Below are 13,271 nucleotides of genomic sequence, written 5' to 3' on the forward strand. Positions count from 1 at the left end.
AGGACCTCTCCGTCGTCGTACAGAGCACGTGCTTTCAGTTCACCATCCATCGACAGCAGTACCGCACCACCGACCTGGTTGATTCCAGGGATTCGGGATTCAGGTGTTCATCTTATCGCTGTCGACACGGTTGCACAAGATAGTGTCTCCTCCTACTCCTGCTCTTTCTGCTGCTGCTGCACGTGGTTGGCAGTCTCATCGACTCGACTCCGGCATACGTGCCACATCCCGTGTGCCAAAAACCAGTGACGGAAGAGCGTTGGCATCTGCTGCCTTTGCCAGTTCATCAACGGAACCGAGGCACCCACCTTCTACCGCCAGTCAGTGACGACTTCTATCCTTTACCAGGATATCGGTTATGATGAAGGTATGGGAAGGAATATGTTTGAGGGTCGTTAATAAACTACGTGATATAATGATTTAAGGTTTCCTGAGACCTTTTCACACCTTGAGGTATTTTCACTATACAAGATCGAGTGAATCGTAGTCTTTGGTTCCTGAAACCCATGTGATTCATGAACAGCCCCCTATATACTCGTGTGACGAAGACGGCACAAGAATGTCACCATGTAAGCAAAAGCGAGTCTATGCTGCTGGATGAGGAGCAAAGTTTACAGTATCAACAATGATTTATGGAAGCGTGCATGAATAATTGAAAGTGATAGAGTAAAATTAATGACGTTCGGTGCGGATGTGTGGAGTTGTCTCGTACGGGACAGAGAGCGACGGCAACATTTTTGATCAGCTTACTGAAATGATTCTATGTAATAAAGAAAATTGGAAACATTCCGGGAAGCGCACACTCGTATGAAAGGGCGAAGGTCAACAGAATAATTCCCATCATTACGATGATATGCTGGTGGTAGGCGAGCATCGTTTTTAATTTGCCTAATTGAAACGAGCGTTTTCCACTCTGTATATTCGCCCCACTTTTTTTTGATAGCGCACAGTTTGATGCCTGATTGTGTTCTCCATATCCACTCGATAAATCCGATCGTAAATAAGCATTAAAAGAGCTTATTTCGATCGAGGTGATTCAAAAATCAAACCACAATGCCGAGCGGCAGGATGTGATAGTGAACAATATGGTTGGGATTTACCATGCGCCGTTGAAGGTTTGTTGATACCAGAAGAACACTCGAATTACGTGCAAAATTGCCCTGTATCGAAGTGAAAACAAACAGATATGAATGAGAAAAGTAATGGACTCAATGTGCATGTATGGCCGTACAAATGTTGTAATAAAAATTTTAAATCAACCATCCAGCAATGATAAAATTATGTCAAATGTTTTTGGATATGACTTTGACAATGTAAACATATCTTCATTTTTCAATCATTCCATTATCATCGCCGTTGATGTTCGTTCAGAATAGCAAAGAATATCGCTGTTTTATCCCTTCTGTGGCACAAACACATATTTGCTCACTACAGAAACGACTTTCTATCTCAAACATTTCTCTTGTTTTTCTTTTTCGCTTCCAAAGTGTCTGGGTTCGACTCCCGGTCAGTCCAAGATCTTTTCGTAAGGGACACTTGAAGCATATTTTTTCATTCCTAATACAGGCTCACTGCATTGTCGAAGACGTCCCAAACCAGTTCCATGCCCACATCCACAAAAAAAATCCTCGTTAAATCCCGGAAATATGATCTGGATGAATCCAGTCTCAGGATAAATCCCGGAAGAAATCCTAGAAGCAGTATTGAAAGGAATTACGAGAGGAATCTCTTAAAAGTTCCGGGAAAAACTCCTAGCGGAATCCCGGGACGATTCCCAAATGGAATCCCTGTTGGAATCCTGAAAGAATACAGGAGTAATTCCAGCAGAAACTCTGGAAGGAATTCTGGGAGTAATCTATAAAAGAATCCCGAAGTAATCTGAGCAAAAAAAAAAACAAAATCGCAAGAGCAGCTCTTGAGAGAATTCTGAGGGAATCCCTGGAAGAATCATGGAAGGAATCTCTCAGGGAATCTTAGCAGAAATCTAGGAAGAAATCTCGAAAGTATCCCAGGATTAATCATTTACAGGATTTCGGAAGGATTCCCTGAACGAATCTCGAAAGAAATCCCTGAAGAAATCAGGGGAGGAAATCTGAAAGATTGCCGGATTTCCCTCGGCTCTCGGGGATATCAATGATAGAATTCCGGGAAAAATCCATAAACAATTCATGGGGGAATTTTTGGAAGATTTTCGAATCCTTGAAAGACTCTCGGGATGAATCCCTGAAGCAATACCAGGAAGAATCAGTGAAGGTGTTTCTGGATGATTCAATACTGAATTCAATACTAAAAGAATCACGGGAGAAAGCTCAGGAAGAATTCTGAATGAATACCTGAAGAAATCCTGGGAGAAGTCTCTGAAAAAATCCCAGGAAGGTACATAAACCCCCAAATGGATCCTGAAAGAAATCCCTGAAAGGGTTTCTAAAGGAATCATTAAAATAATCTCAGGAGGAGTTCCAAATGAATACCGGGATGAATTCCCAATGAAAAGCCTGGAAAAGATAAATAAAAGAAAAAGAAAATAAATTTCTGGTAGAATCCCTGGAAACATTCAGGACGAAAAGAAAACCATCAATGGAGCTCAGGAAGAATACGTGAAAAAAAAAACAAAAGAAATCTCTGGAGAAATACTCAAAAGAATATTGCAAAAATTGTAAAAAAAAAATCCATAAAGAAATCCAGAAATTATTGAGGGAATTCTTAAAAAAATCTGGCGGAAAACCTGGAAAAATCTTAGAAGAAATCCCAAAAGGAGCCCCGGTGGTAACCCAGAAAGAATCATGAAGGAATAGGGTGCCTGTACCATGTAGAGTGTCCATTTCCCGGCCACTTTTCTTGTCCCGGGATTCGGGACAAAATACTTAGCTAATCCCGGGAAATCCCGAGATCCCGGGATTTTTCAAAATTTTAATAAAAACCCAGAAAATAGTTTTCCTTTTCTCTTGTCCAGTTCAAGTATTATTTTTTTTGAACAGTTATGATTATATTTTGTTTCCAAAACAAGAAGTATTATAACGAGAAATAAAAGTATCAGCATGATGCTCACCAAGAAATATTTGTTTTTAGCTCTTTGATAGTTGATTTATTACAAGGTAGAAAATTACAAATTTCTAATAGTTTGACTGGAATAAGCATCATAATCCATCTAAGGTACCAAATATTTTTTTCGAATAACGCGTCCCACTTCGAGAAATTTATCTTTAGATGCCATTCGCCATACGACATTTTTACGATTTACTTTTAGCTATTTTTTGCACATAGAAGGTAACGCCATACGGTGAGTAGGAAAACAGGCGATGTGTGTAATTCATTGCGGTTTTTGGATAGTTTTAAAGATGTTGTAGTAATTAATTTTGAGATTCATGAATTTCATGAGAAAAAAAAATCGATTTATTAACATAATATAATACAAGTTTGGAATCGTGTTTCCAAACATTACAAAGTTATATGATATTGGGGCTATGTCCAGATTGATCTTGCATCTATTGAATAAACCAGTAAGATAGAAAATTTAAATTAAATGCATAACATAAAATCAATATTTTCATAATTATTTTTTCTTTTTCAAGTAAAATCTATAGTCCAAAGCCCGATGGTAGTGCATGTGAAAAAACCGATCAGATTTCAAAAGTGAAAATAATGTTTTGCATTGATATTTGGTAGTTATAACTACAAATGATCCTTATCCCGGGAATCCCGGGATGGTCGGGATTTCTAAAACTATATCCCGGGATTCGGGAAATCCCGAAATCATACAAATCCCGGGAATTCTTGTCCCGGGATGTCCCGGGAAGGACACTCTAGTACCATGTTAAAAGATACTTTAGTTTCTATACTTTACAGGGAAAATATAGAAACGGAGCCAAAACTACTTTTAGTAATTATTACAGCGTTTGCCAATGATAGGAACCCTGTTCCAGTTATGGTAACATTTTTTAACTTCGGTACCTTTACGCACTATTTGCTTGTATTCCTTATGATATTAGCCATAACTGGTACACTACGGCGAAAAAGGGTGCAAGGATGCCGAAATTTTAAGGAAAATGATTTATTTCTACCATAATGTGAGCAAATTGTAAAGTTTGAATGAGTGCAATCATCTTTTGTGAACGTGATCTGTTGTTCACATTTTTTGTTGTTGAATTACATCGTTAAAGGGTGAAAATCAACTATGGTGAATAATTGGTACTATAGCCATAATTGGAACATTTACCCTACCTGATGTAAGCTTCGAAAAAATCCATGAAGGAATCCTGGGAGAAGTTGGATAAGGAATCCTAGACAGAATACTGGAAAATATACCCGATGAAATTCCGAAATCTTCCATGAAGGAATATCAGCAAGAAACCCTACTGAATACCCGTAAGTGGAAGGAATTGATGAAGGAATCGCTAACAGATAATATCAGGAGAAATACTTTAACGCTTTGATGCCGGATTTTTTTCCAAACGGTAATATGGATTTTTTTCCTCGTATTTCTATAGTTTAGGTGATCAACAGCATAAAAAAGGGTAGAATATGATGCATAAATAATATTTCTCTGGATATCCTAGGTCATCCAAATTATTGTTGAGTTTAGATCCTAAAGTCTACGGGTGTAACGGTAAGTTCTTTCATTAAACAGGCTACGATACATCGGTCTAAATATTCTGAATGCTCAATGGACATCATCAGATCAGCTGAAGTTATGCAAACTATGATGATGTTTAAAATATAGCATTTACAACAATTGAAGTTCCTGTTTTGGTTATATAAAGTTACGTTGCATAATCCATTATACTTACTGGAGCTTATAGAATATAATCAAAGACTACAACATACTTAGCTTCTGGATATTCAGAATCGTACACACTGTCCTGCAATATATTACATGGAGTCTACAGCCGTAATAATATATTTTTCGTTGTTTGGACGAAATACAGATGTTGACTCTAATAACAGTGTAGTGCAAGTCGTTAGAAATACAGTCAACTTTCGATCGTTGGGCTACGTTTAGGTGGGATACGTTTTAACTGGGTTCCCGTTGGGTTAGCTATAGCCCAATTAAAACGAAGTCAAACGTAACTTTTTGACGTGCAGCACAATAAGTCAAGGTTGGTAGCCCTGAATTTGTATTGTTAGAGATTATTTGACGGCTGAAAGCACAGCCCAGTTAGTGAAAGTCTTTCACTAACTGGGCTAAAAGCTTAGAGCAACGAACGAAAGTTGAATGTAGTTAGTGTCACAATTTCTACCAATAATTGTATAAATGTTTAAAACTGCATACAAAACGGCAAAAACTAAAAACGAAAAACGGTAGATAGTTCTACCCTTAAAAAAGGCCAAATACAAAGTGCCGAAACGTCGGGCAGAACAAAACTATCCGTTTTGATCCCCTAGACTGCAAAAGGCAGTTAAAATTTAGAGGACAATTTGGACGACCCTGAATGTCCCACAAGTTTATAATAATATCTAGTAGACTGCAGTTTGATTCAATAACCGCGGTTGATTATACAACGTTACTTAGTATAGCAGATATTGCTACTGTTACGAGTGTAGACCTGAAGTTCTGAACTAAAAGGGAAGTTTGGCTAACCTGGAATATCCCTATATTGTCTCTAAACGACCTTTGGGCTCTCATTAGCTCACGGATTCCAGTATATTACAGTTACACACTTAAATCAGATTGCCGGCATATCAGCGTTTTTTATTTCTTTTGCCGAGATTAGCACAGCCGAGATCTCAGCAAGTTTGACAGTTTAGAGATTCAGCAAAGGTTTTGCTGAGAGTCAGCTAACAAACGTCACTTTTTGCTGGGTTATCAGTTAATAGTTTTACTGAGCACAAGGCTGTTCGCGAATTTGCCGAGTCCCATGGCTAAAACGGACCCGGAGACCTGCAGAACGGCGAACTGCTACTCATAATGGACCCCCAATTGGACTGGAAAGGATAAACGGCCATCCATCATCATCCTTGTGCTCATCATTGAACCATGTATAGAGTAGAAAAGTGAAAGCAGCAGAGAGGCAACTAGTTCGATAAAGTAGAATAGAATACATCTATTCCCTGTACAAAATGTAAGTGCAGCTGTCAATGGAAATCGCTCACGTAGTGCGCTAGTGAACAATAGAGCTGTAAATTAGGGTAAGTGATTATAAATAAAAAAACCTACTGGCCTCTCAGAAACACATAATCCCGAAGGAATTCCTGAAAAAATCCTCGTAGAGAGCCTCGTACTTAGCCATGCGGTTAGGGTCACCAAGCTACTAATCGCACCGTGCTATGAGGTGAGGGTTCGATTCCCGCTCCGGGCGATAACACTTTTCGCAAGAATAGCTTCTTCTCCGTATCAACTGGATCATGGTTTGTGTTCCCGTTGTCTAGTGTTAAGTTTCGTTCAGTCTGTACAGCCGGTGGCTGAAGATGGTGTCCGATTTAAAAAAAAAACCCTAAAGATTACCCATGAAGAATCTATGAAGGAGTCCCAAAAACCTGAAAAAATCTCGGGGGAAATTGCTGAAGGCAAAAATGGTTTGGGAATCATTGAAATCATTCCAGGAGGAACACTGAAAGTAATTTCGCTTGTTACCACTAGAGCAATACCGGGAAACCTATGGAAGAAATACTGCAGGAACCCTGTGAAAAAAAAGTTCAGAAATAAATTCAACTTGATTGCTTATCGGCTGTAAGCTTGAACGGGTATAGAGATTTTCTTAGCTTTTGCAAGCCTTTTATCCCCTGAAGAAGGTTTAAAATAAACCAAAACCGTCGGTTGTCAAAGACTTTCAAGGAGGATCTCAGAAAGACCTTTAGGAATCTTGTAAAAATGTCGGGAGGAACCTGAAAGAAGCTGTGAGATATTGTAAGAAATCGTGGAAGGCATCCCAGGAGGTATCTCTAAAGGATTCTTAAAAAAATTTGCTGACGGAATTTCTTGAGAAATCATTCGATATAAATTCTGACTCCCAGATTCATCCGCATCCACCTGGAATTTTCAGCATTTGATCGTAATTTGGTACTCTTGCCAAATATTATTTTTCTAGATTTAATCATCTTCTAGGGTGCCGTTTTGAACTAGCATTTGTTAAAAAACACGTTAACCCAGGAGCGGTCGCGTCGTGTACTGAGTAGATACACGTACCATGAAAAAAGCGCGCTTGGGGTACACAGCGTGAGCGTGGTATCGCTAAGGGTGACCGAAGACGCTACTGCTTGAGGGTTAATAAAGAATAAAAAAATCTTCTAGGTACGCATAAACATTTATATTTTCACAGTGTTTTCTGAGTGAGGGCTAAATACTCACGATGATTATGCTGTAATTGTTGAATCCGTTAAAAACTCGCTACCTTCAACCTATGTTGCATATTGACGGGGTTATTTTACCATAATTTACTATCATTACACTATACACTTTGCTATTCGCAAAATCATATAATCGTATTCCTCCCGTTCAAAAGTTTGGGGTCACCCCCTCAAAAACATGTCATTTTTTTAGGCCCATATCTCCGCCAATTTGCGTCCGATTTCAAAACCCTAGGTTTTATTCAAAAGATAATAAGTCAAAGAAACTTTGAACATGATTTAAAAGAAACTTTTTCAAAAAAATTTGTATGTTAACTTAACCCAAAGTTGCCAAATTTTCTAAAAAATGAATATAAACTTACGGCAGTGTCGCTGGAAATTGGGTCGACCAAATTTTAAGATGAGAGCGGTAATATGACCCATTTTCTATTAGCTTTCAACTGCTTTTAACAGAACTTAGCTAAAAAATCTAGAAAAAAAGTTATTAAGTAAATTAATCCTTGATGTCATCGACCAAAAGTTTGGGGTCACCCCTCAATATGATGTATCGGCCAAAAGTTTGGGGTCACTATCGTAAAACATGGAAAAGTGATTTGTTGATATCTTTGTCATCTTTCATTCAATTTTAATTCTTCTTGGCTTATTTGAAACAAAATGAATGATACTTACTGCATAGACATTGAACCACACATATTTGTTGAAATTTACATACTTAAACTTAACGTAAAGTTGCCTCATTTTTTGAAGCGTGGTAAAATGTGCTAACTTTACATAACATTTTTATATACAAAAATCGTTAAATACGTTAAGTTGAAGACATCAAACGTAAATTTAGTTAATTATCTTTGAAATGAGCCAAAAATAATTAAAATTGAACTATAGATAACGAAAATATCACCAAATTACTTTTCCGTGTTTTTCGAAAGTGACCCCAAACTTTTGGCCGATACATCATATTGAGGGGTGACCCCAAACTTTTGGTCGATGACATCAAGGATTAATTTACTTAATAACTTTTTTTCTAGATTTTTTAGCTAAGTTCTGTAAAAAGCAGTTGAAAGCTAATAGAAAATGGGTCATATTACCGCTCTCATCTTAAAATTTGGTCGACCCAATTTCCAGCGACACTGCCGTAAGTTTATATTCATTTTTTAGAAAATTTGGCAACTTTGGGTTAAGTTAACATACAAATTTTTTTGAAAAAGTTTCTTTTAAATCATGTTCAAAGTTTCTTTGACTTATTATCTTTTAAATGAAACCTAGGGTTTTGAAATCGGACGCAAATTGGCGGAGATATGGGCCTAAAAAATGAGATGTTTTTGAGGGGGTGACCCCAAGCTTTTGAACGGGAGTGTACATGATATCCCTTTCGTGACAAACCAGCACAATTGTGCTGTTGAGCGGTAGCAGTTTTGCATATTTTTTCGTGTGTTTAGACTTTGTTTTATGTGATGTAAACTGTTTCAATGATTCAGCCATTACTTATACTTGTTTGTGTGTAAACAAACTTTTGTTTACGTTGCCTGTGTGATTTACCACAACAAGGTGAACAAAAAGTGGACAAAAACCGTAAAACATGAAAAAGTTTTGTCTGTCGCATAGTTTTTATTTCCGATTTGTCTATGTAGTCAAAGCTAGAAATCGAAAGATAAAGAGTAGATCTTTCAAATGAGGTAAAATAATTGCTGTTTTGTTGGGAATTCAAAGAGTTCAGGAGAGCCAAAGTTGAGCCATTTGTATGAAGATTTCAATTTTTTGCGCTCCGTCACGAAAGGGATATAACTAGAAGTTCACAATATTTACATAAGTTAGTGTTAGAAAGGAGTACCTAACATCTGTGTAAATAACATGAATCAATGTTTCAAAAGCTCGCACGGATTTCTTTCAAACTATGGTGAAACACAGAAATTACATTGTATTGATGTTTTATTTGAAATGTTTGTCAAAAAATGAAATTGTATTAATTTACTTCGATTTTACTCAACACATCTTCACACTACGTAAGCTAATTTTCTTCAAGTAACTTGTCCTATAGCTTTCGCATTTCATTATTTTCCTAAAAAAACAACTGATCGCTTCCACTAATCTCTTCCTAATCTACCAGAACACAGTTTAACCCCTATCGGAACCACCATTACTCACTCCTATCGTCCCCTAAATCATCGCCGCTCTTCGGTATTACGGTTGCGCGCAATTGTGGTTGGCCTTTTAAAAATCTTGAAGAGGCTCGTTCCATCCGTTCCAATCATCGTCGGCCTTTCGAGCAGGCGAACCGTCATCCAACATCAAAGCTCGTTTCATCACGCACACTCACACACTCGCACCGCACGGTGAGGCTCTTTTCTCCATTGTCGTCGTCGTCGTCATCATTCGTTGAAGAGGCTGCCTTAACCCAGCGACAGCGACAACCGATAACGTCATTAATCCGAAAATATTGCCACATTTAGGAGATTACGTGGAGATTCTGGGGGATAACGAAAAGTGGGCGGACGGCCGAGTACAAGCACTCAAAAATAATTAATTTCTGTGTGACAATTTTATTGAATCAGCTTCTTGAAGTCGTGCTTCCCGTAGAACCTATCGCTGCCGGTGCCGTTGCCGCTTCCAAGTGAGGCGAATAGAAAGTGCTCACCGAGGGCAAGCACTGTCAGAAGCAGCAGCAGCGCCGAAATGGTCGATATCAGATGTGTCACCGTTCGACAGCCAGATTTTCTCATAAGCTCGATAATATCCTTCGGGAGTGCCATCTTTGCGTCTTTTCCCGTGCTCTCGTCTTTGTCAGAGGTTTTGTTCTTCTTCGTTGTTGTCTTCTTCCGTGGAGTATATTCTCGGAAGCAAAATCTTCGTCGATGTTGAAACCGTCGGAATCGACAGCTTTTCGTTTTCCACAGTTTCAGGCAGTGCGGATTCTTCGTCGTCAATTTCTCCAAATCCGGGTCCGCAGTCACGTAGAGTAGTATGAGTCAGTATTGCGTAGATGGCAAGGCATGGGGGCCTTGGGCTGGGTTATTATCCCTCTTCAATCAACAGACAGTAGCGCTCCATTTCCGAGAAGCATTCTTCCCAAGCACTCAGCTCAAGACAGACATTTCGGTCCTCTGCGGCAAGCACCTGTAAGTAACACGAAATCACTTATTTTTATCACTGAGCCCTAAGCACTTTAAAACATTCAAACAAAGTCAATCGATTATTAATCACACAAATTTCACCTGCACCATATCTGGCTAACGTCTGCGAATGAACTAACCACCGATCGACACCGATCGGCTTAGCGAACCGCTCAACCAAAACCAAGACAAACAAAGTTGGACAGGAATGAACACGTTTGGAAACGTTCAACTAGTTTTATCTTTATGCTTTGTTTTGCTTTGCTTTCCGCGCAGAAATCTTCTCTCGATCCTTAACCGGTGGACTGTGGACTGGCACGGTCTGTCTGGCTTATTGCTAAACAATATTCTCACTTTCGCAACTAAAGAACGAGAACGAGAAAAGGGGTCATCACTCTTCAGGTTCTGTGGTGAGGTGCTGCACGCTGAGTCATCTTTGTTTTGATTCTTGCGCACATTACGCGAGAGGGCTCGTCTCGTTAAGAAACGCGCAGAGAGCTGGAATAACACTCGCACTTGCCGAATTGCCTGTTTTGCAAACCAACACACCTGCGCGCGGTCCGAAAATGTGAGTAGAGCAATTCACTTTTTACGAGGGGAAATCTTGCTTTACGGCGATGTTGGCAATTATTTAAAACACATTGCAACCTATCGAAATAACTTACTGTTTACAGCTCGATACCCAAAATGGAAACATACCTGAAAGGAAACAATGAAAGGTTTTAGTTATACAATTAGAGAAAATTAAAAAATCTACTTTATAAGATATTTTGAATGCCCTTTTAAGGTTGAAGAAGTTGTGATTGATATCAACGCTATCATGAAAATTTCGAAAACTGGTTCCTCGTTCAAAACGTAAGTGTTTGTAATGAAAATGTATTCACTGTATACCAGATGGAGATGGAGACTTCTTCCATCGATAAGATCTTCATAACACCAAAATCTGAAATTCCAGCTCAGTAATATTTAATTGATTCTACGAAAAGAAATAAAACCGAGAGTCAGTAAATAGACGTATTTCCTGTTAAGGTTTCCTGTAGAAACATCAATTGAAATAGCACATACTTCTCTGGTGATTAGTTCGGAGATGAGTGTAGCAACGATTGCGTTGATGACAAACATACATGCTCGAGACATGACATGCGAGTTTGCTGTTTCATTTGTGCAGAAAATAGTTAACAACGGATTCACTAGCCCACAAGGGGTTGTACCATTTTGCATAAGTCTGCAAATATTGATCGTTGCTGTTCTTTTATTACACTAGTTTACAGCATTTTTGAACTCGGTCAGCTGATGATTGTTTTTGGTGTAGAATCATGCCCTAAGTTCGAAAACGCGAAGGAAAAAAATAGAAATACAATAGAGCGGATTTTTTTCCGAGTTTCCATACAAGGTTGATGATTTGAAATCGATTTTTGTTCTATTTTTAAGCAAAGTCGCTCACTTTACACATCTCATTCTCCGTAATCAATACTCCGATTGAGCTGATTTTTTTACTGTAACTCACCTACATATGATATGTCAAATAAACGTTGAGAAAGAATTTTTAAATTATTTTTTTCTTATTGAAAAAAAAAATACATTTCTTCATATATTTTTGGAAATTTTGCTAAAATTTAAGGAGATTGACCCCAAAACTCGCCAATATCTTGAATTTCATCAATCTGACGCAAAACCTGTATTCAGACGATCGAATGGTATTATATTCAGGGTTTAATTTATGGAAAAAGGTTTAAAATTGGTTGAACAAAACGCAAGATATTTGAATTTTATTAAATTCCATATTTTAAAAAGTTATAAAACTCGATATAAAGCTTAAACTCAAAAACTGTTCTATTTTAAATTTTTTGAAGCACGGTTTCGAAATCAGCGCTAAATTATGCTTCAAAAATTTTGGTCGTTGACAGAAGTTCACGACTTTCGTTTTATTTTGTAAACTAGTGTTATTTGAGCTATCTCCACCACCCGCCGGCTCGAAGTTCCCGACAATTAAAAATAATGTCCTGTCCCGCTTTGACATACATGTGCACAACAGTGTATGTGTTAGATGTTCATCTAATCCCATCCGTAGGAGGTTTGGATTGTGAAAAGAAGATAACCATGTGCGACTCGATGCCACAGAGTTCAGTTCTACGCCTACTGTCGACGGAGATAGTCGAGTGACTCCGTAGCTTAACCCTTATGTGGCCGACAGGGTACCCGGGTACCCAGCGCCCATTTGAAAAGCACGGTGAAGAAAAAAAAGCAAAAAAGTTGTCGGACACATAACGGTTAAAGGAATAGAAGCCCCCGTCTAGCGAATTGGAAGTCGTAAGTTCGAGTCTCACTGGAGTACGTGGATTTCTTTTCATAATTCAAATCTCAATTTGTTCATGTTGCACGTGTTTCTGTTATGCACATGGATGTAAAAGCATTTTCAACAATGTAATTACTCACATGGCCAAAGCAAAATCAAGAAATTGACATTTATTTCCAGTGCTGTCATGATAAAATCAGAGCTAATTAGTCAAGGTTCCTCGACTACTCACTGGTACATTCCCATGGATGAATTCTTGAAGGAATCTCTGAACGAACTCAGGGAACAAATTTTGAAGAAATTCCGGCTTAAATTTGGAATATTAAAGAAGTATCTAAAAATATTTCCGAAAGTATCGCTGAAGAAATTTACAAAAAAAAATCGGAACAAAACTCTAAATCAATTCCTGAAAGAATTCCCCAAAAAACAGGAATATTTCAAGAATTCATAGATGGATTTCCTAAAAAAAAATCCAAGAGGAATACTTGAAGAACCCCCCCCGAGAACCACTGATTAGGTATTTCCCAAAACTTTTGAAATGTTTTTGGAAAAAAATCCTGGATAGAACCCTAATGAAAATCATA

General features: G+C 38.2%; 1 protein-coding gene and 1 long non-coding RNA gene across 7 annotated transcripts in view; both read right to left on the reverse strand.

Annotated features, from left to right (window-relative positions):
- Positions 1 to 13,271, reverse strand: part of LOC115258949 (semaphorin-1A) — a 629,606-nt gene that overhangs the window by 282,407 nt on the left and 333,928 nt on the right. The gene's annotated exons all lie outside the window — the stretch shown is intronic.
- On the reverse strand, positions 9,193 to 11,052 carry LOC115258959 (uncharacterized). Its single transcript, XR_003893943.2, has 2 exons — positions 10,494 to 11,052; positions 9,193 to 10,395 (listed from the first exon to the last, which is right to left on the reverse strand). It is a non-coding gene; the product is annotated as an uncharacterized LOC115258959 (long non-coding RNA).

This window comes from Aedes albopictus, chromosome 2 (genome assembly GCF_035046485.1).
Source record: "Aedes albopictus strain Foshan chromosome 2, AalbF5, whole genome shotgun sequence".
In the NCBI taxonomy this organism is placed as follows: domain Eukaryota; kingdom Metazoa; phylum Arthropoda; class Insecta; order Diptera; family Culicidae; genus Aedes; species Aedes albopictus.